The sequence below is a fragment of the Mytilus californianus genome, unplaced genomic scaffold (genome assembly GCF_021869535.1).
Source record: "Mytilus californianus isolate M0D057914Y unplaced genomic scaffold, xbMytCali1.0.p SCAF_8, whole genome shotgun sequence".
Taxonomy (NCBI): Eukaryota; Metazoa; Mollusca; class Bivalvia; order Mytilida; family Mytilidae; genus Mytilus; species Mytilus californianus.
In genome coordinates this window covers 36,585,617-36,602,440 of record NW_026262734.1, presented here as the reverse complement: position 1 = coordinate 36,602,440, position 16,824 = coordinate 36,585,617, and the positions used below count along the sequence as shown (strand labels likewise).

At 31.2% G+C, this 16,824-nt stretch overlaps 1 long non-coding RNA gene across 3 annotated transcripts; it reads right to left on the bottom strand.

Moving 5' to 3' along the window:
• Nucleotides 1–5,810: 5,810 nt before the first annotated feature.
• Nucleotides 5,811–16,514, bottom strand: LOC127710901 (uncharacterized). Of its 3 annotated transcripts, none has more exons than XR_007986389.1 (9): nt 15,350–16,514; nt 13,927–14,016; nt 13,510–13,544; nt 12,512–12,608; nt 10,004–10,084; nt 8,955–8,989; nt 7,690–7,762; nt 7,043–7,160; nt 5,811–5,983 (listed from the first exon to the last, which is right to left on the bottom strand). It is a non-coding gene; the product is annotated as an uncharacterized LOC127710901 (long non-coding RNA). The 3 variants fall into 3 exon arrangements; XR_007986388.1 differs by lacking the exon at nt 13,510–13,544 and adding an exon at nt 9,613–9,708; XR_007986387.1 differs by lacking the exon at nt 13,510–13,544.
• Nucleotides 16,515–16,824: the final 310 nt, after the last annotated feature.

Genomic DNA, 16,824 nt, shown 5'->3' with positions numbered 1-16,824 from the left:
AAATATAGTTGATCTATTGCTTATGTAGTACTTGAAAAAAAGACTAAAACACAAACAAGAGGCTCTCAAGAACCTGAATCGCTCACCTGTTTTTTTTTGCTTAAAATCTTTCCACAATGATAATTTTGCTTTTCAATATATATTAATGAGTGTAGTAAAAATTCCATTAAAATGTTCTTTGTATCTGTCATATCTTCAAAAGCGAAAAAAATGCATTTTACCCCCTATGTACCATTTTAGTCATATGTTTCTTGACGTACAAGGAAATAAAATAAAAAATTTATACTAGATATTCTGAAACTCATTCAGCCTATGTTTTGCTGAAATTGATTCAGCAGTTTTAAAGCAAGCAAACTAGATGAACAAATTCAGAAAAATTGTCTTTAAAGGGCAGTAACTCCTTAAGGGGTCAATTGAAAATTTTGGTCATTAAACTTTTTTGTAGATCTTATTTTGCTGAACATTTTTGCTGTTTACAGTTTATCTTTATTATTAATAATATTCAAGATAATAACTAAAAACTTCAAAATTTCCTTAAAATTACCAATTCAGTGGCAGCAACCCAACAATGGGTTGTTAGATTCATCTGAAAATTTCATGGCTGATAGAACTTGACCTAATGAACAATTTTACTTCCTATCAGATTTGCTCTAAATGCTTTAGTGTTTGAGATATAAGCCAACTAGAGGCTCTAAAGAGCCTGTGTCGCTCACCTTGGTCTATGTGCAAATTAAACAAAGGACACAGATGGATTCATGACAAAATTGTGTTTTGGTGATGGTGATGTGTTTGTAGATCTTACTTTACTGAACATTCTTGATGCTTACAATTATCTCTATCTATAATGAACTTGGCCCAGTAGTTTCAGTGGAAATTATTTTGTAAAAATTTACAAAAATTATGAAAATTGTTAAAAATTGATTATAAAGGGCAATAACTCCTTAAGGGGTCAATTGACCATTTTGGTCATCTTGACTTATTTGTAGGTCTTACTTTGCTGTACATTATTGCTGTTTACAGATTATCTCTATCTATAATAATATTCAAGATAATAACCAAAAGCTGAAAAAATTTCTAAAAATTACCAATTCAGGGGCAGCAACCCAACAACGGGTTGCCTGAATGGTCTGAAAATTTAAGGGCAGATAGATCTTGACCTAATGAACAGTTTTGTTTTTGAAAGATTTGCTCGAAATGCTTTGGGTTTAGATATATGAGTAAAAAACTGCATTTTACCCTATGTACTATTATTAGCCATGTCGGCCATCTTGGTTCGCAGGCGGGGCCATCAGACACAATTTTTAAACTACATACCCTAATGATGATTGTTTACAACTTTGGTTAAATTCATCTTAGTAGTTTCAGAGAAGATTTTTGTAAAAGATAACAAAAATTTACGAAAAATTGACTATATAAGGGCAATAACTCCTTAAGGGGTCAACTGCCCATTTTGGTCATGTTGACTTATTTGTAGAACTTACTTTGCTGAACATTATTGCTGTTTACAGTTTATCTCTATCTATAATAATATTCAAGATAATAACCAAATATGGCAAAATTTCCTTAAAATTACTAATTCAGGGGCAGCAACCTAACAACGGGTAGTCCAATTCATCTGAAAATTTGAGGGCAGATAGACCTTGACCTGATAAACATTTTTACCCAATGCCAGATTTGCTCTCAATGCTTTGGTTTCATAGATATAAGCCAAAATCTACATTTTACCCCTATGTTCTATTTTTAGCCATGGCGGCCATCTTGGTTGGTTGGCCTGGTCACCGGACACATTTTTTAAACTAGATACCCTAATGATGATTGTGGCCAAGTTTGGTTAAATTTGGCCCAGTAGTTTCAGAGGAGAAGATTTTTGTAAAAGTTTACGGACGACAGACGCCAAGTGATGAGAAAAGCTCACTTGGCCCTTTGGGCCAGGTGAGCTAATAACTGCATTTTACCCCTATGTTCAATTTTACCCATGGCGGTGGCGGCCATGTTTTTTGACGAAACAGAAAATAAAACATGGACTTTATTATAGATACCCTCAGAATCATTCAGCTTAAGTTTGGTTGGAATTGGTTTAATAGTTTCAGAGGAGAAGATTTTTTAAAGTAAGATAACATGATAAACAAATTGTGAAAAATTTTCCTCAAAATGCAATAACTCCTTAAGGGGTCAATTGACAATTTTGGTCATATCAACTTATTTGTAGATCTTACTTTGCTGAACATTTTTGCTGTTAAGTTTATCTTTATCATTAATAATATTCAAAATAATAACCAAAAACTGCAAAATTTCCTTAAAATTACCAATTTAGTGGCAGCAACCCAACAATGGGTTATCAGATTCATCTCAAAATTTCGAGGCTGATAGAACTTGACCTAATGAACACTTTTACCCCATGTCAGATTTGCTCTAAATGCTTTGGTTTTTGAGATAGAAGCCAAAAACTGCATTTTACCCCTATGTTCTATTTTTAGCCATGGCGGCCATGTTTTTAGACGAAACAAAAAATAAAACACAAACTTTATTCTAGATACCCTAAGGATCATTCAGCTAAAGTTTGGTAGGAATTGGTTCAGTAGTTTCAAAGGAGAAGATGTTTGAAATATTTTACACCAGACGGACGACGACGACGACAACAGACGACGACAACAGACGCCAAGTGATGGCAAAAGCTCACAGTTCCTTTGGAACAGTGAGCTAAAAACTTAACATTGACCAGTGAATCATGAAAATTAGATCAAGGTCAGATGAAACCTGCTGGACTGACATGTACCCCTTACAATCATTACATACACAACCTATAATTGACATAATGCTTCCAGTATTTTAGAAATGGATCAGATCACATAACTTTAACATAAAATGAGGTCAAGGTCAGAAGAACCCTGTCTGACTGAAATGTAGACATTGCAAGGAACCCATATACCAAATAAAGTTATCCTATTACTCATAGTATGTAAAAAATTCACATGACAAACATTGTTTTTCTTTAAGCAGATGCTGAACCATGAAAATGAGGCTGAGGACAATGGACATTTGACAGAGGGAAATTTCGTAACATATGGTATCTGCAGCATCTAGGTCTTCTAACTTTTGAAATATAAAGCTTTATACAGACAAAAACTGAAATGAAAGGTGTTTTAAGAAAAATGATCCTGTAACATGATAAAGCCATGTATCATAATTTAAAACCATTACATATTGCATAGACTGTATCTAAGAACCATAGAAACAGCATACACGCTGCATGTTTGAATATTGGAAAAATACATTCAGACTAGATCTTGGAACTAGACATAACATACTGAGAATATCTAAGAATCACTGACAATACATACATGTATACATGTAGACCCTTTCTAAGAAACCCACATAATTCACACAGATTGTACCCTGATCTAGTTTTACTTAGTTAAAATAGTAGTCATCATTTAATAAAAAATCATTTCAAACATGCTTAGCTACAATACTAAGTCCAATGCAGGCTTTATATTGCATTCCTTCTGTAAACAGGAAATGTGAATTTGAATATGACAGTACAACCCTCTTGAAGCAATTTTCTCTCTTGTTTTCTATCTTTTGCAGTTTTATTTTCTATATCATGCAAGTTATATTTAAACACCATATCTATTATTGGAACAGCTTTCCTTTTAATATACATATTGGATAAAAAATCAATCAAAAAATGTTTTAATTAGTTTTGTTCTTTATTATAAAACTTTTAATTTTTCTAAATTTGTTTATAGGTAAATGAATACATTACCATAAATACCTAAATAAAGTTTACACAACATTTAAAGAAAATTATCTATACATTAGTGACATGCATAAAGCACAAATTATATTTATCATGCATAATATTATGGTATAAAACAAAATAGACAAAAAAGTAACCAATTAAAAAATATAGAGCAAGAGGTCACTATGTGGTTTTGAGAGATTTTTTTTTTAATAGGAAGACTAATTCAATTGACATTTTAATCTTTTATAATTTATAGACCAAACACATTATTAACAAATTTACCATTTTCAAAAATTAATAATGCACAAGCAATTTATCTTAGAAAGAGACAATATTTAATGCATTTCCTTTTATACATTTAAATAATTGTAAATTAATAAATTGTGATTTTTTGACTTTCTGTCTTGTAACTCTTAGTCCTTTGACTTCTTTCTGTTTTTCAACACATAATGTCAACAATCAACGAGCATAAAATGTGAATAGTCAATTCCAGTTTAAATATTCATCATAATTTAAAGTAAAATAATTTGTAATAATGAAGTATTTAAAGTAAAATTATTTGCAATAATGAAGTATTAGCATATCATAATCATTATGTATGTTTTTCTGTATTTACAACATTTAAAAATCACATTGTGAGGTATATTAAACTAGATGATAAATGCATCCTCTATACAATGAAGAAAATCCCCAATGAAAAATGAGATTTAGAACTAACCTGAATTATACAAAAAGAATCACTGGTGTGACACTTTCCAAAGTTTTTTTGTATGGAGTCTTCATAATTTTTTTTTTAGAAATTTGTATTTAATGTATGCCAAGATTCTCTTATCTTTATTTAGAGAGGCATCCATAGTGGACAGTCCTTATGGTATATATATTTTTTTCAAAACTAAACATAATTGGGGCGGGGGGGATTTATACTACACATATCAAGAAGAAAAAAAACCAGTTCATACCTACAAAATATTAGGTATTCAAGAATGACATCTTAATATTAGGAAATAAAAAAATTAAAGAAAGTAGTTGTCAATGGTACTCAAGTAGGAAAAGGTATAAAAAAACATCTAACACATTTCTAATAAACTGCTTCGCTGAGCGCAGCTGGATACGCCCGCAGAGGTCCAACCCTGAACAGCTGGGGCAAAAATAGACACAATATTCAAGCTTGATACAGGTCTGAATTTGGATTGTAATTAAATATTTGACATATTATAGGTTTCTGAATAAATGTAGTCAAAGAACTTGAAATTGGTTATATGAATTAAATTTATATTCAATTAAAGATTTCTTGCTGTTGTGCAATACACTGTGCTGTTGAGCAATACTTAGTAAATCTTTTGTCAGACTATAAACAAACAATAACTTCTCAATGTTATATCAGAAATTTATAAAAACCTAAAGGGAGGTTATCTTAATAGATATAAATCAGTCATCAAAGTTTAATGAAAACTGCTATAAGCAGTTTAAGGATATTGTCCAAAAACTTGAAAATCACCCCTTTTTTATGAATAAAATCTTATAACTTGGAAACGTAAAATCTTAAATTTATAATAATCAAAAGGGAGCTTACAACAATAGATATAAACAATTTACCATAGATTCATAAAAAATGCTGAAAGCATTTTTGAGTTATTGTCAGAAAACTGGAAAATCCCCCTTTTTGTAATGAATAAAACCCCATAAATCAGAAACGTCTAGTCTAAAATTTATAAAAATCAAAAGGGAGCTCATGTCGATAGAAATAAACAATTCACCAAAGTTTCTTGCAAATTGGTGAAATTGTTTTTGAGTTATTGTCCAAAAACCGGAAAATTCCCCCTTTTTTAATGAATAAAACCCACAAAACTCGGAAACGGTAAATCCAAAATTTATAAAAAATGAAAGGGAGCTCACGTGAATAGATATAAACAATTCACCAAAGTTTCATGCATATTGGTTAAGGCATTTTTGAGTTAATGTCCGACATGTTGACTACGGACGGACGGACGGACAGACGGTCAATGGTATACCATAATACGTCCCGTAAACGGGCATATGAAAAGGAGAAATTATAAAACAGATATATCAGAACAATACATTTCCTGAATGTTACATTACTCTATCATAGTGGTAAAATATAAAACAAAAACTCAAAACTAAGTGCAATAAAACAAGTCTTCTCTGTTCTTTAAAATTGTTCTTGCCCTTCACTCTTTGACACTTGTATGGCAAGCACTAAGATTAGTCTTGATAAACCTAAAATGAAATGGCTTTCAAGTAAAATTCACAAAATCTGGTTCAATTATAGAAATAAACATTCATTCTAAATGAAAAAAAATAAGTTTAAACTGTTTTGATCACATTTCCACAAGATGACCTGGCTTTTCTTTTGATATATTAAACTCAATTTGGAATGGTGTCTTCGTTTCTGATCTTCCAGTTTGGACATGTTGCAAAAAATACCTTTTTTGGTTTAAAAATATTTTATCAAGTATAATTCATTATACGACTGGAACATCTTTAGCTTGAAAGGTAGATCAAACTATCAAAAAATTAAGTGTGATTAAGCGTATCTAAATTTTTTAGAAAAAAAAAACTATTAAAATCAAGGGCAGATAATTACATTGATTTGATAGGACAATTTGTTTTGTTTTTATGGGCGGATAGACAGACAGGGTGATACCTATTATTTAATCACCTCAAAAACTTTGTGGGGTGTATAATAAGATGGATAAAGTACAAGATTATATCATGGCAGGAGGTTTTAAACAATAATCTTCAATAGAATTAGCATACAGTACAGTGTAACAATTATATCAGAATTATTTATTTTTTTTTATTTTGGATCTGGAAAATTAAAACTGTACCAGTAAGGTCTCTTCTTATTTTGAAATTAAAGGGAAAAAAAACTAAAAAAAAAAATAATTTGAGAAGACAGTAAAAGTTGATTTTTTGTTCAGGTCTTTAAATAATTCAATTTCTGAATTGATCAAATGTTTAATTAATCCCATGGAAACTGTTTGTAGCAGCATGTCCAGTCTGCCTTACTTCACCAGAGTACTAACCAGATTTTCCATTGGTCAATAAAACATAAAATTTCCATGAAAATTATGGTAAAGATGAATTTAAACATTATCCAATACGCCTGAATTATTAAATGGGTTTTAATGAAGTTGTTAATAGATATAAGAAGTTGTGGTATGAGTGCCAATGAGTTAAGTTTATATGTCTCAAATTAAAAGTATTTTTTTCAGATCAAATAATCCTAAATAAATTTCAGTCTCAAACATAGCATTTTTTTGGGGTGATTGATACCATTGTAGGTCCTGGATTTCTTTCAACATCACCAAATAGCACCTGCTCGCTAAAACCTTCACTGTTGTTAAGGCAGATGTTCTTTTGGTTAAAATACTACTCTCAACTTCATTACACTCTGAAACAATATACACATAGATATATATTTATATTATTAGATACAGAACAGAGATAAAGAGTTTTCAGTTGCATTATATACACACTCTTTAACTTGATTGACTTAGTCAGATAAATGAAAAAAGGTAAAAAACTTGAAAAAATTACAATTTCAACAACTAAAGATTGCTTAAACATGTTAAAAGTACATTAATAGTGAATGATTAACTGCAATAATTTATATAATATAAAAAGAACTTTTTACAAACACAAATCACCATGTTTAAGATTTTTTTATATATTTATACATAAACTATATTCAAAAGTAAGACTTTTAAAGAGGCAGTATATGCAGAAATAGCACTTTTCTTGAAAGAAATCAAACCTATCAACATATTTGTTTGTGCAAATGTAAATACATGTAATGCCTATTTAAACTTAATTTAAAATTCAAGTCTGTTGTCAGATTGAAAATGGTGACAATAATGTATACAAAAATATTGTTATTTACTGTATCCAATTAAAAAAAAATATCATCTATTATACACTACCAAATGCTCTTTGTGTATCATTCTCATCACAGAAACTCCCCTGTTCCTCAACAGCATTTTCTTTATTTGGTATCTAATAAAAAGAAAAAGCAAATTATATTGAAATTGACCACTCACACTACATATATGATGTATTTAAAAATAAATGGGGAATGTGTCCATGGGACACAGATGGACACAGATGATGCCCCCGCTTGCACATCATATAAAGTTATAAAGGGACATAACTGAAGAACGGTAAAAGTGAACCATTTGGTTGAGGCAAACTAAAGTTAGAGAACAGAAGCCAATTAACTTTGGGACGTACCAACGGACAAGGGTAAAACTTAATGACCCCTCCACTACGGCGGGCATAAAAAAAGAATTAAATGCTTGTTGATACCTGTATGTCCTTTTATTCCACGGGTTCAAATTCACTTTAGGCAAAGGAAGGTCCAGCCTGACCTTTGACCAATTATACTTAAAGGTCAACCCGTCACGAGGGTAAAGAATGTAAGTAACCACATAAGTTCCCTTTCAGTATAGTTGCATATATTAAGATCATTTTAATACTAAATTTTCATATTTTTGCTCAATATGTTTTTGTAATTTTTTTAAACTGCAAATATATTAAAGTACATCGGGTGTAACTAACTACCGGTGGGAAGGTCCAAACCAGTAAATGGAAGGTCATGGACCTCGGACCAACACCAATTTGAACACCTGTTTTCTATAAATCTTCCCCAAGTTCAAATATAAATAACACCATACAGCAGAATTAAATCCATATTAATTAAAGATGTTTGCTAGTCAGGTTTTTAAATTATTGTCAGATTTTGGAATTCCTCTAGTTCTGTCCATTTGAAAACCAAAATTTATTTTTGCCACTTCACTCATTTTTCTTTTCATAAATCTTTATTATGCCGGAGAGAAGCCATTTGTAAAAATCTTATCAAATTCTTGTAATTTTAGCATCCTAGCATTTTGTAATAGTGTTTGTGAAGTAAGATTTGTCAATGATAAAGATATCATAATTCAAGAGAGAATTTTTCCCTGAAAATTTTCAATAGCTTATATCTCAAAAACAAGCATAAACAACAGAGTCCTTTAAGTATTTTAGCTCTTTTAGTTGTGAGTGAGTGAGTGAGTGAGTTTATTAATCTCCTATCAATATTTACCACTGTTCTGAAAAGCTTGATATTTTGAAACTGAGTAGAAAACATCCTTTAAGTAATTTACCATATTGTCAAATGGTGTGATGTATTCTGAATGTATATATAACTAACCTGAAATGACGAATCTCTGTCTGTCTGAATTCTGCCTACAAAATAAATGAAGGCATAAGAACATAAATTCTTATTTATTTTTTGCTTATAACAATCATATAATAGTGCACATTAAAGACCCATTGGTGGCCTTGGGCTGTTTTCTACTCTTTGGTTGAGTTGTTGTCTCTTTGACACATTACCCGTTTCCATTCTTTATTCTATGTTGATCATTTTATAAATGTGTCAAGCCTTAGAAAATTAAATCTATTTTCTCATGTTTATAGCATGTTGTCTATTTCTCACATTAAGAGATATTTCTTGAATTACACTGCAAGGAGTGAATAAAAAATTGCATGAATATGATTGACTGGGAAATGATGGTGTAACATTCCAATTGGTTATATGATAAAAAGTACATGTATCCATAGTTACCTATTCAATTGTGTAATACACGCTTTCTTTTTTTCAAATGTCATGTACACACTTTTTAAATATTTACAAGCATTTTCTTACGTGATAGTTATTGGTTATGAGTTGTTTTTCGGTTCAACGTCCTTGAGTCCTTGAGTTCTTTGAATCGCTAATCTATCAAATGTTTCATTTTTGTTTTGGGAAGATGCCGAGTGTTTGAATGAAGGCTGTAGTTTCATGTAATATATGACATTATCAATCAAACCTTTTTTTATTTTTTTAGTATGGCCAAAATAACATGATCTATCAAAAAGTCTTCTTTTAAGCACATCACTGGACAAACAGGACAATTAAAGGTGCTCTGCAACAATAATCACCATGAATTTAATTAAATGATCAACTATTGCATATATCCCATATCTCTGAACACAAAAAAGTTTCCTACTACGATGGCTTCAGTGAAAGTGGAAATATTAACACACATCTCTGAATACAAAAAAGTTTCATACTACGATGGCTTAATTCGGTGAAAGTGGAAATATATACCAAGAATAGCATTAAACAAGAACTCTGAACTAAAAAAATAACATACTTTAATATGTAATGCTTTGCATTATGAATTGGGCAGAAATGTTTAAAATAAATAAAATGTGTACCTTTTCTTCTTTCTTCATCACACACATTTTCTTCGTAGGCTGCATTGATATGGGTTCAAGCAGTTGCTTTTTTATGTGAGTCTATATTAAGTTAAAACAATCTATTACTATAAATCAGATTTTTCAGCATTAAGACAATAGTTTATGAGCAAACTATGATAATTGATGCTGAAGAACATTTTAATATTATCAAACCTGAAGTTAATATTACATAGTTAAATAAATGCATTCAAGATACATTGTAATGTAGTCCAAATATATTCTTTATATGATTTTGTCTTTTGGTTTTGAAGTAACACTATTAATGGATGGAAATGCAGAGATCTGATATATTTATGCAGTTCAATATATATATTTATATATATCAGCACAAGTCATTAAATATATGTTAGACTCAGATTGACGTCCGGTCTCTAATCGACGTCCAAATTTGACGTCACGTTCTAAAATCAGTGTCCAATATTTTAACCCTCTAATTGACGTCCAATGTGACGTTATGAATCACAAAAACGACGTCTGATCGATGAGAGTCTCCTCTCATCGCAATGTCTATAAATTTCATTGAATCATTTATTTTCAAATTGATCTTTGTTTATATTATCTGTATCTTTTTGTCTTTTTGTGAAAATAAATGAAAACAACACGTTATAAATTTAATGTGTACGAAGCACTTTTCTTGATTTACCTTCATCAAAAACTAGTAGCTTACCGAAACAATTACTGTTTTCTTTTATTGGTATCAAAACTAGAAGCTCTCAAGAGCCTGTTTCGCTCACCTGATTCTACTTTGGTTTTGGAAATCATGTTAAAATAGATTAAAATCATAACAGATACCCTAATAATGAGTGAGGCCAAATTTGGTTTAATATTGGCCCTGTAATTTAATAAAAAATCCTGGTGGCCATCTTGAACAGTAAATCAGCAACAAAGTAGCAACACTTCATCAGCACCTCATAAGAAACATTTATGCCATGTTTGGTTTCATTCCATTCAGTGCACCTCTAGAAGAAGCATTTGTATGTATTTCCAATAGGGTCTTATGTCAAAGGAAGTCCCCCCGCTGGCGGCCATCGTGGATGAAGGATCAACTTCAAAGTAACAACACTTAGTCGGCACCTCATAAGGAACATTCATGCCATGTTTGGTTTCAATCCATTCAGTGGTTCTCTAAAAGAAGACATTTGTATGTATTGTCCATAGGGTCCTTTGTTAAACACTGTTCCTAGCTGGTGGCCATCTTGGATCATGGATCGGCTTCAAAGTAACAACACTTGGTCAGCACTTCATAAGGAACATTCATGCCATGTTTGGTTTCATTCCATTCAGTGGTTCTCTAAAAGAAGTGGTTCTTTAAAAGAAGACATTTGTATGTATTTCCCATAGGGTCCAATGTTAAACTAAGTCCCCCGCTGGCGGCCATCTTGGATGATGGATCAACACTTGGTCAGCACCTCATAAGGAACATTCAAGCCATGTTTGGTTTCATTCCATTCAGTGGTTCTCTAAAAGAAGACATTTGTAAATATTTCCCATAGGGTCCTATGTTAAACTAAGTCCCCAGCAGGTGGCCATCTTGGATTATGGATCGGCTTCAAAGTAGCAACACTTGGTCAACACATCATAAGGAACATTCATGCCATGTTTGGTTTCATTCCATTCAGTGGTTCTCTAAAAGAAGACATTTGTATGTATTTCCCATAGGGTCCTATGTTAAACTAAGTCCCCCGCTGCGGCCATCTTGGATGATGGATCGGCTTCAAAGTAACAACACTTGGTCAGCACCTCATAAGAAACATTCATGCCATGTTTGGTTTCATTCCATTCTGTGGTTCTCTAGAAGAAGTTCAAAATGAAAAAAGTTAACGACGACGACAGACGCCAAGTGATGAGAAAAGCTCACTTGGTCCTTCGGGCTAGGTGAGCTAATAAAAGGACAAATTTAACATCAGAAAATGACAATAAGACGATCACAGACATCATTATTACTTTACATGTACATGCATAATAATATTTTGGTGAAAGACCTTCATATTCTTGACCTACGTTGTCGTTTTCTTTTATTGTTCATATAAACAAATACATGTGGGTATACATTGTACGACAATGAGACAACAACCCAAAGACAAAGATAATCAAAAGATATCTAGAGGGCAGTACATCTATACAGACTCAAACAATAGAAAGAATAAAAACGTACGGCAAATTGTTGAAAAGTATTATAATTTGGTTATATTTTTCAACAACCGTTTTGAGTTATAGGTTCAACCCACCTTTGATAAAGATGAGATTTCACTGCGACATGTCCATAAAACGGACGTCAATTAGAGAAGCCAAAAAATTGACGTGGATTTGAGAACAACAAAAAAGACGTCGATTAGAGGGACATAAAATTGGTCGTCGATTTGGAATGTTATTTTATTGTGACGTCAGATTTGGACGTCGATTTGAGGAACGGACATCAATTAGAGACTGGACGTCGATCTGAGTCTTACATATATACAACAATACCTGATAAAAACTATGTTCCAGTAAAGCTTTGTTTGGTAGGACTACAGCCACATCCTCTGTGACCCCAAATACTAGATCACTTGTCTTTACCCTGTATCTATTAAAAATGCACTATATTAAATATGAAATGAAAGTAACTAAAAAATTAAACAGTCTTAAACTAAAAGAAAAGGGATTTCAGTAGTTGTACAATCATTAAGTAATATTGTTGGTAGGTTTTAATTTTTTTCAGCTCATGTGTAAGTGAGTCCACTTCAAAATTATATCAATGGCCATTCATTATCTCTTTTTAGTTTTTTTTTGTATCAGTGCTGTATCAAATAGACACAATTCATAATCTCTCCATGCATTATAGTGACCAAAGCATAATACCGTGCAGTTACTTTTGTGCATGATGATTAGGTCAATTGCCTTGTTTCTAACGATCTTATTATTCTTTAAATACGGTTTTACTAAAAAAAGCTATAAAACCAGGTTAAATCCATAATTTCCTTCATAAAAAATGCCTGTACCAAGTCAGGAATATGACAGTTGTTTTCTGATTCGCTTCATGTATTTGAGCTTTTGATTTTGCCATTTGATAACAGACTTTACATTTTGATTTTTCCTCGGAGTTCAGTATTTTTGTTACTTTACTTTTTACATGTAACTTGCATATCTATCTTATCTAAATATCATTTAATTCCTCTTGAAAGAAGATGTATCATGTGTAATAGGGCCATGTTTCTAGATGTTCAAAACAATAACACCATGCATTCTTGTAAGAGATTTACCAGGAAAAAGTACAAACGGGTTCAGAAATACACATTTTAAGGTTTAATGGCAAAATAATTATCATTCTTATGTAGGTATCTTAAAATAAATATGTAGTTCCAACTCAAACACCTTTGTATTTTTTTTCTGCAGAAGCCCTTTGTAAAATTGTTAACAAATAAAATAATGCATAGTGGAGCAAAACAAAAGATAAACAAATAAAGAGTTATGCAACAATGACCAACCCTGTTTCATAAGTGCCACTTCTTCATCTGTGAGACTACATTAAGAATTAAGAATTTTAAGTTTTATTTTTTGGGGATTAATTATTTAACATTTGATATTTATGAATAAAAAATACAGCATTTATTTTCCATCATAGATTTTATAAACACTTTATTTTGGAAAATGTATATAACATTTATCATGCATGTACCTGGTATAAATCGAAAAGAAAATTTTGATTTCATTCATGTCAATGTTGGATTTATCAGCCAAATAAAAAAAAACATTAAATGTACAAAATACTATCTGATGTTCTGCTATGTTCTCCGGCCATCATTTATGGTATAATATTATTAATGACTATATATATATATATATATATATATACTATTATAAATGGCCATTTGTAGTCATACTATTCAAAATAATATGCTAACTGTTTTTTCTTTTTTTCTACCAATCTCAACTGAAGACACACTCCTCCTTTTGAATGTAGGGACTCCAATTGATTTCTTCATTTCCATACACTGTTATCAAAATTAAAAAAAAAATAACTTTATTAACCAATAACAAAAAATATGATATTTTTTAAAATATTAGCTTTTATTTTTGTGATATGTACACTTCACATAAAAACTGGATTTACAAATATAAAATGTGTGTTACCTGAATAAACTAGCACTTTGAGTCAACTCACACAAGGAAATCCCCCATCCAGCACTGCTATTTTTATATTTATTATAAATCTTTATTGCAATTAAGTTAAAAGTCGAGTTGCTTGAAAACGGGGAAAACTTTCTTAATTTTTTGGTGTACCTCTTTAACATTTTTGAATGATGATTCCTTTATTATTCCTTATAGAATTGTATAACAGTATTGTTGATTCTTTATGTTACAAAAATGTAATCTCTGCACAAAGTATGGTTATTTTCTGAAGAAACAGATAGCCTTTTGAAATACTGTGGATTCATTATTATTCGTTGGATACCAATTTCCGTGGATTTCGTGGGTACAGGTAAACCACGAAATTAAATGTTCAACGAATAACATATTTTCAATAAGGGTTTGTGAAGACTTTTGCAAAACCACGAAATCAAATATCCACGAAAATGCAAGTTTTTCCGCAATCCACGAAAATTGGTACCCACGAAAATAAGTGAATCCACAGTACAGCAGATGGCTTGTAGTTTAATTATTATTAAATTTCACAGCCAGCACCGTCATATTAAACGTAAAGGGAGATAGTAACTAAACTATAGTACATATATGTAAAAGACCCTTTCTGCAAATTTCGTTAAGAATGGGCTCTTTGGGGCAGCTGTAGAGGCAATATTTGTTCGGGCAATTTCCAAGTATATTTCATTTGTCTACATGATTTATTTTCTTACGCTTGATTTGTTCAGTACAGTATACATTTTGTCTTGTATCTACAGTGTATCCTGTTTTATTTTAGAAAATGAACAATGTGTCACTCTCATAAAAGAATTTTAAGCGTGCATGACTTTCCAACATATAGACTATTATAAATAAGTATCGCATAACTTTTTCAAATCCTGCAATCAAAATACCGGGACCCTTTCTCATGCAGTGTATAACTTAAGTTCGAGTACATCTACATGTATGCTGTTCATTAAATGTAAAGTAAATCTGAAAATTCTGTTTAAAAAATCAGACGACACGACCGTTTAAATATGTGACTGTTTATATATATATAATTCTTAAGAAATAGGAGAAATATAATATTTTTGTTTATGTATCTCCCAAAACTTTGTTTGTAGGGTGTATAAAAACAAAAAGTGACAGACATTCCTCCGGCATATTTTCCATTCATTCTTATAATATTAGACATTATTTTCATACCTTAATATCAAACGTGGTTTTAGTTTGGTCTGACCTGTTGCATGCACAGGAAGTCTCACCACTTCAGCATAGGTCATCTTTGATGAACTAGATGCTGTATGAGATGGTGAAGTTGCAACCCCAGTTATGCACAGTGTTCTAATGGGGGCTTCCATCAATTCCATTGGTACAACTTGCTTCAGGTTGGAATTCCCTAGAATTAAAATGCTTCTCAACCTTTTCTGAAGTTTGTAAATCATATCTAAATAAATAAAATCGGTATACAACAGTTTGTCGGATCCACCACAGATTTGGCAATTTTTTCCATTTAATAATAAAGGAGCATAAATACATGTAACTCAAGAACGGTTACAGTGACGGGAGTCAAATTCAAACTTGATCTGTGTTTTGTGGTAATAAGTAGTGTATAAGTTTTATAACATTTGTTAGGACAAACTTAAGTTAGAGACTAGAAAAGAAAGATTCAGCAATTTTTGCGTTAATAAAGGGGCATAACTCACGAACGGTCAAAGTGATGCCACTCAAATTCGAATAAATTGATCTGTGTTCTGTGAAAAAAATAATTGAGTGCAAATAAAGTAAGAAAATGGAAACCAATTTCTGTACAGACAGACATATGTATGGATGGACATCATGACAACAGTAAAAGTTAATGCCCCTTCAACTAGCAGTTGGGCATAACAAAAAAGTTATAATTATATTATTCATTCTGTCTAAGGATTCAGTTAATTTTCCAGATATTTTTTTTTAACTTCAATCTATTTATATAGTTTGATTGGTGATTCATTCAGTGGTAAAATAATAAAAAAATCACACCAGATACATCATCTCATACAGGAATAGATAATTGTCACTAAATACTTGTGGCAAACTATTTTTTTTAGACCAGATACATTATCCAATACGAAAATAGATTGTCACTAAATACTTAGCTCTGTAGAGAACAGATATAACGTAACAGTACCCAAATTGCACTGAGTACACAAATTGCACATATTCAACAAAAACAGCTGTGGAAATCTTACAAGTTTTCTTTAAGAATAAACACTTAGTATTTTTATGATTTGACATTACACATGTCTTTTAACATAGCTGAATATATTTAAATATACACAAAACGTTCACAGTAAATATCAACAGATGAAGCTTTCACTGGAAAAAGTAAATCTACGTAATCGTCGTCATGCGAAGTTCTCAAAAAGTCATCATTTCTTATTAAATGGATAGTAAGCATGGACTAATGTCAAATTGTTCTAAATATTTGAAGAAATGGAACAAAACATCTAGCTGTTATTCAATTCTTAAGGATGTGAGTTTAAGAATGGCCGGCTGGCCGATGCAATTTGGGTACTCCTCGTAATGGAATCCTGGATCGTTTGGAGGTCGGTTCATACTCATTTTTCAATGATTCAATATGGATTCAAAATTAAATAGGTGTAACTATATAGTAAACAAGTATACATCTACAAAATAAA